General features: G+C 42.8%; 1 protein-coding gene across 1 annotated transcript in view; it reads right to left on the reverse strand.

The window, feature by feature from the left end:
- CRACD (capping protein inhibiting regulator of actin dynamics) overlaps positions 1-16,038 on the reverse strand; it is a 222,359-nt gene that overhangs the window by 146,125 nt on the left and 60,196 nt on the right. Inside the window, exon 2 of the mRNA XM_040334703.1 lies at positions 71-208. The gene's annotated coding sequence lies outside the window, so the exon portion shown is untranslated. The remainder of the gene's footprint in view (positions 1-70; positions 209-16,038) is intronic.

Consider the following 16,038-nt stretch of genomic DNA (forward strand, 5'->3'; position numbering starts at 1 on the left):
TGCTTTTTATCAACCAAGTAAAGTTTCAAATGACATTTGAACTGGCGCTCTTCACCATGCAGTTACTCACCCTAGGGTGAAGTCTTGTCAGTGGTTCGGTAATCAGCGGCTCACTGCATCAAGGAACTCTCACCAATGTTATATTGCAGGACACATATTAGCAGAGATTTGCATGGCAAGATCGGCATCACATCTCCCAGTAATGGTTCTGGAGAATGATAAAGGATGATTAATCATAGATCCTCCTCCTGTACGATCCTTCAATACAGTACATCTACAGTTGTGTTCAAAATTATTCAACCCCCCAATGCTGTAAAGGGTTTTAGGGAATTTAGTGTACATTTGTAATTGTATTCAGAATGAAATCCTACAAGGACTTCTTAAAGAACCATATGCAACTAAAATGACATCAATTGGTTTTGTAATACAGTAGTAAATGTTTATTTTGTGAATTCTTAATTTACACAATTATTCAACCCCTTAAAGACTACCACTCTGAAGAACAGAGGTTCATTGAAGTGTATTCAATCAGGTATTGAAAACACCTGTGGATGTCAAGGAGCAGCAATAAAGCCTAATAAGCACCAATTAGGCAGCTTTAAAATGACTGTGATACTCAGCTCCTTCTAGACATTTACTGGTGCGGTTACAAACATGGTGAAGTCAAGAGAATGGTCCAGGAAGACAAGAGAAGAGGTGATTACTCTTCACAGGAAGGGCAATGGCTATAAGAAGATTGCAAAGATGTTAAACATACCAAGAGACACCATAGGAAGCATCATTCGCAAATTCAAGGCAAAGGGCACTGTTGAAACGCTACCTGGTCATGGCAGAAAGAAGATGCTGACTTCGACTGCTGTGCGCTACCTGAAGCATAGAGTGGAGAAAAGTCCCCGTGTGACTGCTGAGGAACTGAGAAAATATTTTTCAGATGTGGATACTGAAGTTTCTGCTCAGACAATACGGCGCACACTGCGTAATGAAGGCCTCCATGCCAGAACTCCCAGGCGCACCCCCTTGCTGTCTCCAAAGAATAAGAAGAGTCGACTGCAGTATGCCAAAAGTCATGTGGACAAACCACACAAGTTTTGGGATTGTGTTCTGTGGACTGATGAAACAAAATTAGAACTGTTTGGGCCCATGGGTCAACGCTATGTTTGGAGAAGGAAGAACAAGGCCTATGATGAAAAGAACACCTTGCCTACTGTGAAGCATGGCGGGGGGTCAATCATGCTTTGGGGCTGTTTTGCTTCTGCAGGTACAGGGAAGCTTCAGCGTGTGCAAGGTACCATGAATTCTCTTCAGTACCAGGAGATATTGGATGACAATGTGATGCAGTCCGTCACAAACCTGAGGCTTGGGAGACGTTGGACCTTTCAACAGGACAATGATCCCAAGCATACCTCCAAGTCCACTAGAGCATGGTTGCAGATTAAAGGCTGGAACATTTTGGAGTGGCCATCGCAGTCACCAGACTTAAATCCAATTGAGAACCTCTGGTGGGACTTAAAGAAAGCAGTTGCAGTGCGCAAGCCTAAGAATGTGACTGAACTGGAGGCTTTTGCCCATGACGAATGGGCGAAGATACCCGTAGATCGCTGCAAGACACTTGTGCCAAGCTATGCTTCACGTTTAAAAGCTGTTATAACTGTAAAAGGATGTTGTACTAAGTACTAAGATTGAATGTCACTTGGGGGTTGAATAAAACTGATAATGATGTGAGCACAGAAAAGACATTTGTGTTTATTTCATTATAAATGTTATGTTGTATTTGTCTGACCTACACGTGCCTCTTTGATTTAATTGTAAGCAGGATGACTGAATGATCAAAATCAATGTCAAACTGGCCAAAACAATCAATTTCAGTGGGGGTTGAATAATTTTGAATACAACTGTATACGGCATCTCAGTATTAGTCATTTCTTCATATTTTAGGAATTCAAGTTACATAATACTGCCAAATGCTGATGAATGGGGGTCATTTTTGGAGATGGTGCAAATTTCTGATCATAATTTTGTGCGTGAGAAACCTTTCATGTAGGTATTTGATTTCTATGTTGTGTGCATAATTGTTACGTTTATTAAAGTGAATATTACAACAAAAAGAACAGGGAGTACAAAATCTCTGAACGTATAAGATATAGAACATTGCTAGAGCGGTATTAAACCCACAAATAAAATCTATTTGAGTGCAGCTCACACATTCTTAGATGTGGAGGATGCATTAGTTTTCTTTTTTTTTTTAGGCTTTATTCCTTTATTTTCACCTGGTGATCCAGGCAGTGGACTGAGTTGTCCAAAGAAAGTAGCAGTTGGAGGGTTGAGACAAACCATTTAACACTTACAGGGGGTGAATAAATAGATTGGGAAATTAAACGCAATTTCTAAGGTGCAAACAAAATACAAAAATGTATATCAAAAATAAATTTTGTTTCTACAGAAATAGAAAAGATATAAAAATCCATCATATATTCAATAGAATTTCATAAATGCAAACAGACAATTTTCTCGGCATGTTTCGCCATATAATTTGGCTTCTTCAGGAGATTGTCTCGCACTACTGAAATATAAGTTAGAAAATAACATAATGTAGACACATAAAACACAAATGAAACACATTCAAATAAACACAATGATTAAAGATAGTGACCAGATCACGATACATGTCATAATCAGAATGCCTAAGGCCCCGTACACACGTCCGAGAAACTCGACGAGCAAAACACATCGTTTTGCTCGTCGAGTTCCTTGTGAAGCCGCCGAGGATCTCGGCGAGCCAAGTTTCCCCATTGACTAACGAGGAAATAGAGAACAAAAGTGTAAACACGACTGGTTTCCTCGGCAGAATACGGCTCCCATCGAGTTTTTGGCTGAATTCTGCCGAGAAACTCGGTCGTGTGTACGGGGCCTGACAGGTATATACAGAAAAAATAAAATAAAATAAAATAGTAAAAGAAAAAAATATATATATTTTTTCTTTTTCTTCTCCTGAAGAAGCCAAATTATATGGCGAAACATGTCGATAAAATTGTCTGTTTGCATTTATGAAATTCTATTGAATATATGATGGATTCTTATATCTTTTCTATTTCTGTATAAATAAAATGTATTTTTGATATAAAATGGTTGTGTTTTGTTTGCACCTTAAAAATCCTGTTTAATTTCCCTACTTATTTATTCTTCAAATAAGGGATGTGGTGCCTACTTATAGTTGACAGGTAATTCAATTATTCTACTTACAGGGGGTGCTTACAATGATCAACATTTAATTTAAGTCAAATCTTTATCTCAAAAGGAAAAAAAAATGCTGCTTAACTTCTCATAAACAGTTAGTTGGAGTTCAGCTTCAATTTGTTAGCCAAGAACGGATTTTGTTGTTGGAAAATTTGAGAACAAGCTCTCAAATTTTTGTTCTCCGAAATTCCGACAGAAAATGTCCAATGGTGCCTTCACACGGTCGGAATTTCCGGAAAAAAACTCCCATCGAACATTTGTCGTTGGAAATTCCGACCATGTGTACGCGGCATAAGTGTTTTATGAAAACAAAGCTTGTAAATACTGTTTTGGCGCGATCTTCAAGCCGGTCCCGTGACTCTTAGCCGGTCTCCTACTCCGATCCCTGGGCTACAGTGGGAGGGGCTGAGCAGCCACGTGACCTCCCCAGCTGATGTCAGAGGGAGATCTCGACCCCCCTTCTGCTGTAGCCTGGAGATCTGAGTAGGAGATCGCCCGGGAGCCACGTGACCGGCCTGAAGATCGCTCTAAAACTATATTTACAAGCTTTGTTTTCATAAAACACTTACACTATGGGGGTTATTTACTTAAGGCAAATCCACTTTGCACTACAAATGCAAACTGAGGCCCAGATTCTCAAAGGAGATACGACGGCGTATCTCCAGATACGACGGCGTATCTCCAGATACGACGGCGTATCTCTGAGTCTGAGCCGTCGTATCTATGCACCTGATTCATAGAATCAGTTACGCATAGATTTCTATTACGCTGTCGGATCTTAACTGCATATTTACGCTGGCCGCTAGGGGCGTGTACGCTGATTTACGCCTAGAAATATGTAAATTAGCTGGATATGCGAATTCACGAACGTACGCCCGGCCGACGCAATACAGATACGCCGTTTACGTTAGGCGTAAAGTTACCCCTGCTATATGGAGGCGTACATGCGGCGTACCAATGTTAAGTATGGACGTCGTTCCCACGTCAAATTGTGAAAATTTTACTTTGTTTGCGGAAGTCGTTCGCGAATAGGGCTGGGCGTCATTTACGTTCACGTCGAAAGCATTGGCTTCTTGCGGGTTAATTTGGAGCATGCGCACTGGGATACTTTCACGGACGGTGCATGCGCTGTTCGTAAAAAGCGCCATTTACGTGGGGTCACATAAAATTAACATAACACACGCCCACATCTACCACATTTGAAATTGGCGGGCTTACGCCGCCGCAACTTTCGTTTGAGAATACGGCACTTGCCTGTAAAAGTTGCGGAGGCGTAACGTAAATAGGATACATTACGCCTGCACAAAGATACGCCGATCTACGTGAATCTGGGCCTACAAGTGCAAAGTGAACTTGAAATTGCACTGAAAGTGCACTTGGAAGTGCAGTTTCTGTAGATCCGAGGGGGACATGCAAGGAGAATAAAAAAACAGAATTTTAGCTTGCACGTGATTGGATGATAAAATCAGCAGAGCTTCCCCTAATTTCAGATCTACCCCTCAGACTTACAGCGACTGCACTTCCAAGTGCACTTTCAGTGCAATTTCAAGTGCACTTTGCACTTGTAGTTTGCACTTGTAGTGCAAAGTGGATTTGTCTTTCATAAATAACCCTCAATGTGTTATGATTAGTTATAATAGAGGTGCTGGCAGTGAATTGTATGATTGTGGTAACAACCACTAAAGATTTAAAATACTTCTTGAGGTCTCCATTGAATAAATAATGTACATTTTACACAGCGTCCTAACTTTTTTTGATTGGGGTGTAGTACTTGCTTGGACCTTAATAACTTGTCAGAATTTTGGATACATTTTGCTATAAATTGCAAATGCTAAAATCTAACTTGAACTTATTGAACTCATTAAGTATTAAATAAAGTCTTTGTACAAAAAATCGTTCCCATATTATAAGACATGACAGAAGATAAAAAAATACTAATTTATTATACATGGAAACAATGAGATCCCATTTTGCATGCATAGGTTAAAAACCAAAAAATCATCTGTTTAGTTACATTTCTTCCTTCCAGTTACTTAACCCAACATCTACATAATTAATACATTCACATTGTGGTATACTGGTCACCGCTTTCTTTGGCTTTTGCCTAAAACAAAGTACTCCTAATAAACATAACACATGTCTTCTCAAGTGAAATTTACTTTAAATATATTACTCCTAAAAATATTTCTCAGACATTTACAGAAATCATGTAACATGATCACGTCCAGTTGGTAGATTCAGGAATGAATAAACGTAAAAGCAATCGTATATGGAGATACATAGGCCCGGATTCACATACCTTGGTGCATATTTATGCCGGCGTAGCGTATCGAATATACGCTACGCTGACGCAACGCACAGAGGCAAGCAAAGTATTCACAAAGCACTCGCCCCCAAATCTACGCTGGGTTTCCTCGGCGTAAGCCAGCGTAAGTGGAAGTGGGCGTGAGCCATGCTAATGAGGCGTGACCCCATGTAAATGATGGACTGAGCGTCATAAAGATACGAATAACGTACGGCGCATGCGCCGTCCCGTGGACGCATCCCAGTGCGCATGCTCAGAATCACGTCGAAACAACTGCCTAAGATACGTCGAATCACTGCCTACGATGTGAACGTAATCTACGCCTAGTCATATTCACGTACAACGTAAACGACAAAAGATATGACGGCTTGCGCCTCCTATATAGGGAATAACTTTACGCCGAACGTACAACTTAGGTAAACCGCGTATATTATGTGCCGGGCGCAACTACATTTGTGAATCGGCGTATCTCCCTCATTTGCATATGGGCATAGAAAATCAATCGGAGTGGCAAATGCGCCCAGCGTAAATATGCGCCTACGATACACCGGCGTAGGAAAGTTACGTCGGTCGTAGGAAGCCTATTTTCAGGCATATCTAGTTTTGTGGGCACGGCGCATTTTTACACTTACGCGGCGTATCTCGATATACGTCGGCTTAAGTGCTTTGTGAATCCGGGCCATAATGTGCCTTTGCCGCTCTCTGTGGGTAGGAGCTGAAACTATAGAGCTATTATTATCGTTATTGTAGGAGTTATGCATTTCTGCATCCTGAAATAGATGTGTCTTTTATTTCCTGCAAGTAAATATTCAATCAGGGTAGAGAATTGCTGGACTATGTTTAGTTCTATCTAACAAGGGAAATAATTGACTGGAGCTACATGCTGTTGTTCTCGAGAAGTATTCAATAGCCAATCTGCAAGAAAACTTTGTACCCCGCTGCAGTTCATTGTAACATAAAGCTCCTGAACACCATTGTTACCTTGATGATTCAGTGTCCGAAATTAATACATTTTGTTTATAGCCTGAATATACCAGGCACTGACAGAACTATAGGGTCCCATTTATAATAAACATATAAATGGTTTTCTGCAATTGTTCTGCTCTTTTAAGCTTTGAAGTATCCACTGCTCAACAGTAGAAAGAAATGTGTCTTTGGCATGTATGTTGTAGTTCAGGATCAGGCTCAGGTGAGTATGGGGGAGATTTTGGGGAGAGCTGCACACTGAAGGTTTTTTACCTTCACGGATAGAACGCATGAAGGTAAAAAAAACTTCAGCCTTTAGAACCACTTTTAGGTTACAGATCTGTTATAGTCTTACTCCCCTTAGTTCCCTCCTCCAACCTGGTCTAGGGTTATCAGTGGTGTACCCCAAAGTTCAGTGTTCAAGGTTCAAGGTTTGGTGTTGGGACCCTTAGGCCTCGTACACACGGACGGACAATCCGATGAAAACGGTCCGCCGGACCGTTTTCATCGGACATGTCCGCTGCCGGATTTTGGTCTGATGTGTGTACACACCATCAGATCAAAATCCCCGCGGACAGCGAACGCAGTGACGTGGTCGCGACTTGGCCGCGACGATGACGCGGCGACGTGCGCGACCCTGGAAGGTCAATGCTTCCACGCATGCGTCGAATCACTTTGACGCATGCGAGGGCTTTCGGCCGAGCGGACATGTCCGGTGAGTCGTACAGACGACCGAACATGTCCGACGGACAGGCTTCCAGCGGACAGGTTTCATAGCATGCTATGAAACATTTGTCCGCTGGAAACCTGTCCGCTAGGCCGTGAATCCGGTCCGGTCGGCCGTACAGACGACCGGAAATGTCCGCGGAAACTGGTCCACAGACCAGTCTCAGCAGACATGTTCGGTCGTGTGTACGAGGCCTTACTTTTTAATATCTTTATAAATGATATTGGGTCTGAGATCAAAAGTAACATTTCTGTCTTTGCAGATGACACCAAGCTATGCAGGGGAATAACGTCCTTACAGGAAGTCTCTAATTTACAAGCCAACCTCAATGCACTGTCTAATGTCTAATTCGGCGACTGAGAGGCAGGTGAGGTTTAATGTTGATAATTGTAAAGTTATGCACTTGGGGGCTAAGAATATGCATGCATCATACATACTAGGGGGAGTACAACTGGGGGGATCTGTAGTGGAGAAGGATCTGGGGGTTTTAGTTGATCATAAGCTCAATAATGGCATGCAATGCCAAGCTGCGGTTTCCAAAGCGAGCAAAGTCCTTTCTTGTATTAATAGAGGTATGGACTCCAGAGAGAGAGATATAATTTTGCCCCTGTACAAATCATTAGTAAGACCTCATCTGGAATATGCAGTTCAGTTTTGGGCCCCAGTTCTCAAAAAGGATGTCGGGGAACTGGAGAAAGTGCAGAGAAGGGCAACCAAACTGATAAGAGGCATGGAGGAGCTCAGCTATGAGGAAAAATTAGAAGAGAACTGAATTTATTCACTCCTGAGAAGAGGAGAATAAGGGGGGATATGATCCACATGTACAAATATATAATGGGTCCATACAGTGAACTTGGTGTTGAGTTATTTTCTTTACAGTCAACAAAGAGGACACAAGGGCACTCTTTACATCTAGAGGAAAACAGATTTCATCTCCAAATACGGAAAGGTTTCTTCACAGTAAGAGCTGTGAAAATGTGGAACAGACTCCCTCCAGAGGTGGTTCTGGCCAGCTCAGTAGGTTGCTTTAAGAAAGGCCTGGATTCTTTCCTAAATGTACATATATATAACTGGGTACTAACATTTATAGGTAAAGTTGATCCAGGGAAAATCCGATTGCCTCTCGGGGGATCAGAAAGGAATTTTTTCCCCTGCTGTAGCAAATTGGATCATGCTCTGCTGGGGTTTTTGCCTTCCTCTGGATCAACTGTGGGTATAGAATAGGGCATATGGATTGTATGATATTTTTTTTTTTTTTTTTATGGTTGAACTGGATGGACTTTGTCTTTTTTCAACCTGACTAACTATGTAACCTTGTAGAACAGTATTTTTCAAACTTGTTACCATGGAGGAACCCATGAAATACCTTTCTGGGTTCGAGTAACCCCTGCTAAAAAATTCTTTATCTACAGCTCACAGTACATGAGCATTATGGTCAGTGGGAAACATGTTCATTACAGTTCTGATCATTGTGAAGAATTTATGCTTACAGACAACTAAAAGATCATTTGAGTCAATAGTTGATCATCTGAGTGGAACAGGTTGTTCATTGCTCAAGGAACTCCTAGCAACCCCTGGAGAAACCATAGGGTTTCATGGAATCCTGGTTGAGAAAGGCTCTTGTAGAGAGTTAATAAACAAGAATGAGTGAAGGTGAGAAAGGTATAGTTATGTGGAAAAAAGCAAGAGACTCTGGGGGAATGGATTATATTGCTGAAAGTAAGCTTGTTATGACTAAGCAATGAGACTGTCTTCTGGGAATTCATAGTTATTGGATGTCTAGAGGGTTATGTAAGTTGGTTTGGCAGGTACTCATGAGGGTTTGGCATATGTTAATCTGCTTCTTTGAACAAAATGGTATGAATATGTTCTTATTTTGTACTTCTTAAAGACATTCCTTTTTTTTAGGGCTGCGGAAATTAACGATTAATCCTTCGATTAATCGCTAATTCTTTTGATCGATCAAAATAATTTTGATTGGTTACTCACCTCTCTACCGTCTTCCGGGTCTCCGCTGCCTTGCCCATAGGAAAGTCAGCGGCTTCGACCTAGCTCCGGAGCGGCGGCCATCTTGGTCCACCCGGCGGCCTAGGTGAGCTCCTAGAGCGCCGCGCTGACGTCATCACCCCTCAACTACTCGTGGATTCAGACGGAGGGGGTCTGCTGGCTTCTATTCTGGTATGTCTGCTGGGGGAGATGTCCATTACAGTGGGAGAGATGTCTGATATTACAGTGGGGGAGATGTCTGATATTACAGTGGGGGGGGGGGGGGAGATGTCTGATATTACAGTGGGGGAGATGTCTGATATTACAGTGGGGGGAAATGTCTGATATTTCAGTGGGGGGAGATGTCTGATATTACAGTGAGGGAGATGTCTGTTACAGTGGGGGGGAGATGTCTGATATTACAGTGAGGGAGATGTCTGTTACAGTGGGGGGAGATGTCTGATATTACAGTGGGGGGAGATGTCTGATACAGTGGGGGAGATGTCTGTTACAGGGGGGGAGATGTCTGTTACAGGGGGGGAGATGTCTGTTACAGGGGGGGAGATGTCTGTTACAGGGGGGGAGATGTCTGTTACAGGGGGGGAGATGTCTGTTACAGGGGGGAGATGTCTGTTACAGGGGGGAGATGTCTGTCACAGGGGGGGAGATGTCTGTTACAGGGGGGGGGGAGATGTCTGTTACAGTGGGGGGAGATTGCGGATATATTACAGTGGGGGAGATTGTGGATATTACAGTCTTCTTTTATAATTAATCGAAATTAGTCGATTAATTGATAAAAAAAATCGATTAATCGAACACGAAAATTTTAATCAGTAACAGCCCTACTGTTTTTATTTTTTTGTACTGTTAAAAATCACTAACAACTATTGGAACAAAAATGTAAACAATCTAGCACTTTCCTCTTTGCTGTTAATATGGCACATATACAGTATATGTTCAGTAAACTTGGATTATATTTTCACTGCACAAAACAGTGTTATTTTCAACACATCTAAGAAGTAAACAACGCTATGTGCAGTGGCAGCTGGTGCTCAAAGTTTTTGGGGGGCGCAAACAAACTAAAAAAACAACATCAATTGCAGCCACTGTGCCCATCAAATGCAGCTACTGTACCAAACGCAGCTACTGTGCCATCAAACGCAGCCACTGTACCCATAAATTGCCGCCACTGTGCCATCAAACGCAGCCACTGTATCCATAAATTGCCGCCACTGTGCTATCAATCGCAGACACTGTACCCATCAATTGCCGCCAGTGTGCCCCATCAAATGCTGCCATGGTACCACATCAAATGCTGCCAGTGTGCCCATCAATTGCCGCTACTGTGCCCCATCAGATGCTGCCGGTGTGCCCATCAATTGCCGCTACTGTGCCCCATGAGATGCTGCCAGTGTGCCCATCAACTGCCACTACTGTGCCCCATCAGATGCTGCCAGTGTGCCCATCAATTGCCGCCACTGTGCCCCATCAGATTCTGCCAGTGTGCCCATCATTTGCCGCTACTGTGCCCCTTCAGATGCTGCCTGCACTTAACTGTCTCAGAGCGGGTCAGCGGCGGTCTCTTGCACATACTCCATTTCTTCTTCCGTCCTCTCTCAGGCATCCAATCACAGCGCCTGAAGTTTCAGCCAATTAGGTGAATGGTAACAGACCCGGCAACCTAATTGGCTGAGAGGCGGATTCAGTGTTAGCAAAGCAAATTCCTTTTCTTTGCTAACACACAGCTGAGTGAACAGTAAACACCAAGGATGGCGCCCACTGTTCACATTTTTGGGTGCCTATTAGAGTCTAATGCCGCGTACACACCATCACTTTATGTGATGAAAAAAAATGACGTTTTTAAAAACGTCACTTTAATTGACTGTGTGTGGGGGAAAACGTCGTTTTATGTCTTGTAAAAAATGACCAAAAAAAATTGAAGCATGCTTCAATTTTATGTGTCGTTTTTCAAAAGTGCACTTTTTACTTCACAGAAATTGACCGTGTGTAGCAAAAAACGTCGTTTTGTAAGACGTTTTTTCATCCACGCATGCCCAGAAGCTACTTATGAAGCAAGCTTCAATGGTAAAACGTGGTGGAACGTAACCTCACTTTGCAAGATCATTGTGAGAAAACGATGGTGTGTAGGCAACTTCGTCTTTGAAAATTGAAGTTTCAAAAACGTCATTTTTTACTTCACAGAAAGTGTCGTTTTTTTTCATCACATAAAGTGATGGTGTGTACGCGGCATAAGGCTCTAATCAGCCACATTTCCCATAAACACCCCCGCCGCTGTAATTCAGGTGCCCGGTACCCTAAAAGGGGCCGGGTACCTGATTAGGGGGTGTCAGCAGCGACCATAGATAGATTCAAGCAATGCATGAATCTATCTATGATGATTAGAGTGGTGCAGGAGAGAGGGGGTGATGCACCTGCACCCTTTATGGATGCACCACCACTGTTTTGTGCACACTACCCCTGTTGCCCCGCATTGTCCAATCAGAGTGCATCCATTTATCTGCTTCCTTCACATCTATTCCTCTAGCAGGACAATAATCAACACAACAAAGATAAATATATAACATAAAATAGCTAATTTGTTTGTACAGATATAGATAATGGTAGTCAGTATGCCAGTAGCTCTTCAACGAAAAATAAAGAATCTTGTTTTAGGTTTAAACTGGAATTCCAGGCTCTAACTAACTAAGCCCAAACCTGCCTTTACCCCTCTTTTACCACCTATTCCAGTGATGGCAAACCTTGGCACCCCAGATGTTTTGGAAATGTAGTTTCAAAACATCTGGGGTGCCAAGGTTCGCCATCACTGACCTATTCTGAATTTGCTGTAAAAGGAATATGTGTATACTCACTTAATCTCAAGTCGATTCGGTCTGGTCACATGAACTCCCCAGTGGCCGGCTTCAGAGGAGAGGAGAGATTACCGGTAACAGATAAAAATGCCTGGATGGTGACATCACCCATAGGCTTACTGTATATGGGGCATCCCTTTTTGGTTGTCCCTCTTATCCCCTAAAACCACTGCTGGGAGCTGATCACATGACTGGACTGGAGTGCCATGAGAATAGGTAAGTATAAGCATCTTCCTTCTACATGGTAGTTAGAATAGGAGTTAGGAGTTCAAAGCTTTAAGGTTTATGGGTGTATCGTGGACGAACCTGTAGGGCTACCCAGAGGAATGCCCTTTTTTCCACCTACGGGGGTCTTGTGGGTTTCCTCTGCGCAACCACCTATTTAATGTTTGGTCCTCATATTTGTTCTTGTGCCTGTATTGGCCATCAAGGTTGACCGGCCTTATTCGCGAAGCCCCGATCAACTGATCCCCCCACTTCCCCTTCCTTTTGTACTTGTATTGTTGAATGATACATGGCAATGATTGTTTGCAGCTCTATTTATTTGAATAAAAACTATTGAAACAGAAGAAGAGTTAGGAGGCGATGAGGGCCAATTTAACAGTCCATCCGATTTGCTTTAAAACTTTCAATACTAGCAATAAGTATACTTTTCTTAAATAAAATGCTTTATAAACATTGCAAAATTTTAGATAAATAATTTATTTACAGTTTAGTAAAGATGTTAAAGCAGGACATACTGGTGTTTTACTACCTAATAATTAAAAACGTATTTTTCTATTCTCTTATATTTTGCAGGTTGCCTGTATCTACCAAGTTTTTCTGAACTCCTCTTGCTATAAATAGCTTTTAGTAGTGTACATGAATAATATGGTAGTAACAAGATCACTTCCTTCATTATCAGCCTCCTACAGGACTCTGTGTTTTTATTGTGAGAGCTGAGGAATGATATTGTCCAAGAGGTAATGTGATCACCTGCAAACAACCAAACATTGATACCTAGAACTGTACTCCATCAATGGAGTACACAACAAAATCCTCATTATGACAATGCACTATGATAATAGAGAGAACAAAGGAATTCTGGTACTGGGCAACGGTATATGATAGTGGACTGGACGAATGCAGTACATTTTCCAAGAAATGTACTAAGCTTTAAAAATCACTAATTTAGCCATACTAAACCTTTTACAAATTGCATTAATGCTTACTCAATAATGCTTATGTATAAAAACCAGGCAGAACATATAGGATCCATGCACACTAGCTCATTTTTAAGCTCCTAGCATCTATGGTTATCCTATGGCACACTATTGTAGGTTAGAAGCGTTTTTCAAATTTCAGCCTCTAGGAGCGATTGCAATTGCGTTTTTGGGAGTGATTTGCCAGCAGAAAAAAAGCTGACAGCTCCAAAAAGCTCCTAAGCACCAGGTTCCAGTGTTTTTTTCTTAGCCAGCATCCCTAAAAACCAGTGTATAGCTAGCTGGTTGTTAAGGAGTGGGCTGGCAAACCGGCTGCCGTATCCTGAACATCAGACTCATCAGCTGTCAGGGGGGCTCCTCTCCCCAAAAGCAACTTGTTGATGAGGACAACCTGGTGGTTGTGGGGGTGAGGGGTGACTTATCGGAATCTGGAAGCCTTCTTTAACAAAGGGGCCCCCAGATCCCACCCCCTATGTGAATTGAGTATGGGGTACATGCGTGGGTTCTCACTTTTTTTGGGGGGGCATAGTGGGGGGGACCCACATGCTGTTTTTTTATACATTTTTATTGATAGCAATTGTTTTGTTTACATTCAGCTGTCATCAGGGAACCCCACTGACAGCTCATAAGTCAACCGTTGTTAAGAAAGTGGCAGCCAGCTTGACAGCCCATTCCCTAACAACCAGCTATTTACTGGTTAAGGACACTGGCAACCGCCTGCTCCTTAAAAAAAATGCTACTGCTCCTAAATACTTTGGGAAAATGCTATAAAACTGCTGGCAAGAAAAATTTGTGTTCAGGAAGAATAGTCAAACATTCCCATAGACAGACTCATAAACCTTGTGGACAGCCTTCCCAGAAGAGTTGAAGCTGTTATAACTGTAAAAGGGTGGGCCAACTCAATATTGAACCCTACGGAGTAAGACTGGCGTAGCACCCTCCTAGGTAGATGCTAGAAGGGAGAGTATGGCTTTTGGTTTTTCTGCTTACCAGGAAGATGGTCAGGTAAAACTTAGAGTGCTCTCTCCCTACCAGGGAGCATGATCTATTGGTTAGGTCTGCTCATTGTGCTCAGGTGCAGCTCAGCTTGTCTGACTGTCTCACACTGGACCAATAGGGAGGCATATAGGACAGTGGGAGGGGACTTGGCAAGTGAGTGCATAGACATTGTTACATCCCTGGCTATTGGCAGAGGAAAAGTGCTGCATTGCATGCTGGGATACTGTATAAATGCCATGAGCACTTGTGCCTAGAGTTAGTTGAGTTGGAAAGCAGAGTCCAGGAGGGAGAGGGTGGCTGCCCCTCCTTCGTGGAGGCTGCCGTGTGGCCTTGGGTGGTCGATCCAAGGGCCTGAAGTCAGAGAGGAGCTGAACCCAGAGGTCCTGCAGACCTGACTGAAAGGGGGGACACCTGGAAGGATCTGATTCTGCCTAAAGTGAGTACAGATCTGTGTTATTTGGGCCTGTCATGTGAGGGCCACCCCTTCAGCTAGAAGAGTCAGTGGACAGGTGTCAGTCAAGGGGATGCTAAAGAGTATCCTGAAGATAAAGTAGTTGCATCAAGTCTGCTGCTAGTGAGAGCAAGAAGACTTAGGCCTCGTACACACGATCAGTCCAAACCGATGAAAACGGACTGAAGTTCAGTTTCATCGGTTCACTGATGAAGCAGACTGATGGTCTGATGTGCGTACACACCATCAGTTCAAAAACCGATTGAGTCCAACGCGGTGACGTAAAACACAACGACGTGCAGAGAAAAATTAAGTTCAATGCTTCCAAGCATGCATCGACTTGATTCTGAGCATGCGCGGGTTTGTAACCGATGCTTTTGTGTACTAACCATCGGTTTTGACCGATCGGTCAGGCGTCCATTGGTTCGGTTTTAAATCAAGTTCTCTGTTTTGGGACCGAAGGACAACAGACCGATGGGGCGTACACACGATGAAACTGAACTTCAGTCAGTTTTCATCGGTTTGGACTGATCGTGTGTACGAGGCATTAAATGTTCCATACATATGGCTGTATGGTTAAAGCAGTGTGTCTTCTTCCTCAAATCTTTTAGTAAGGCCAAGTGAGAGTTGTCCTAATCTACTGTAAATAGTTCAAGTTGGAGTATCTCACTATTTCCTTCTTCCATCCAAGTTCCAAATAAATATCAAAAAACAAATCCCCTGGATTGTTTATTGAGTAACGAGAGTAAGGGGGGAATAAGTGAAAACCCCTAGCAACTGAGAGTAAGGCCTAAGAAGTAAACACACAGGAAGCCCTACGGGGACAGTGCTACACTGGGATGCCATTAAAGTTGTGTGCGTGTAAAGGCAGGTGTCCCAATACTTTTGACAATATAGTGTATCTTGCCAAATTTTTTACCATGACTATTAGGCAAAAAATAAAAGAATACCAGATAATACAATTATTATTCAATATTGCCTAAAATACAGTGGGTCAGATTCTCGTGGATATCCGGCGGCGTAACGTATCTCCTTTACGTTACTCCGCCGCAAGTTTAACGGGCAAGTGCCTGATTCCCAAACCACTTACCTGTAAACTTGTGGCGGCGTAGCGTAAAGTCCACACGCGCAAGCACTCCTAATTCAAATGATCCTGGTAGGGGGCGTGGATCATTTAAATTAGGCACGCTCCCGGGCCGATCGTACTGCGCATGCTCTGTCGGGTAAATTACCCGATGTGCATTGCGCTAAATGAAGTCGCACGGACGTCATTTGTTTTGATGGTAACGTAAATGGCG

This window comes from Rana temporaria, chromosome 1, assembly GCF_905171775.1.
Source record: "Rana temporaria chromosome 1, aRanTem1.1, whole genome shotgun sequence".
Classification (NCBI taxonomy): Eukaryota; Metazoa; Chordata; class Amphibia; order Anura; family Ranidae; genus Rana; species Rana temporaria.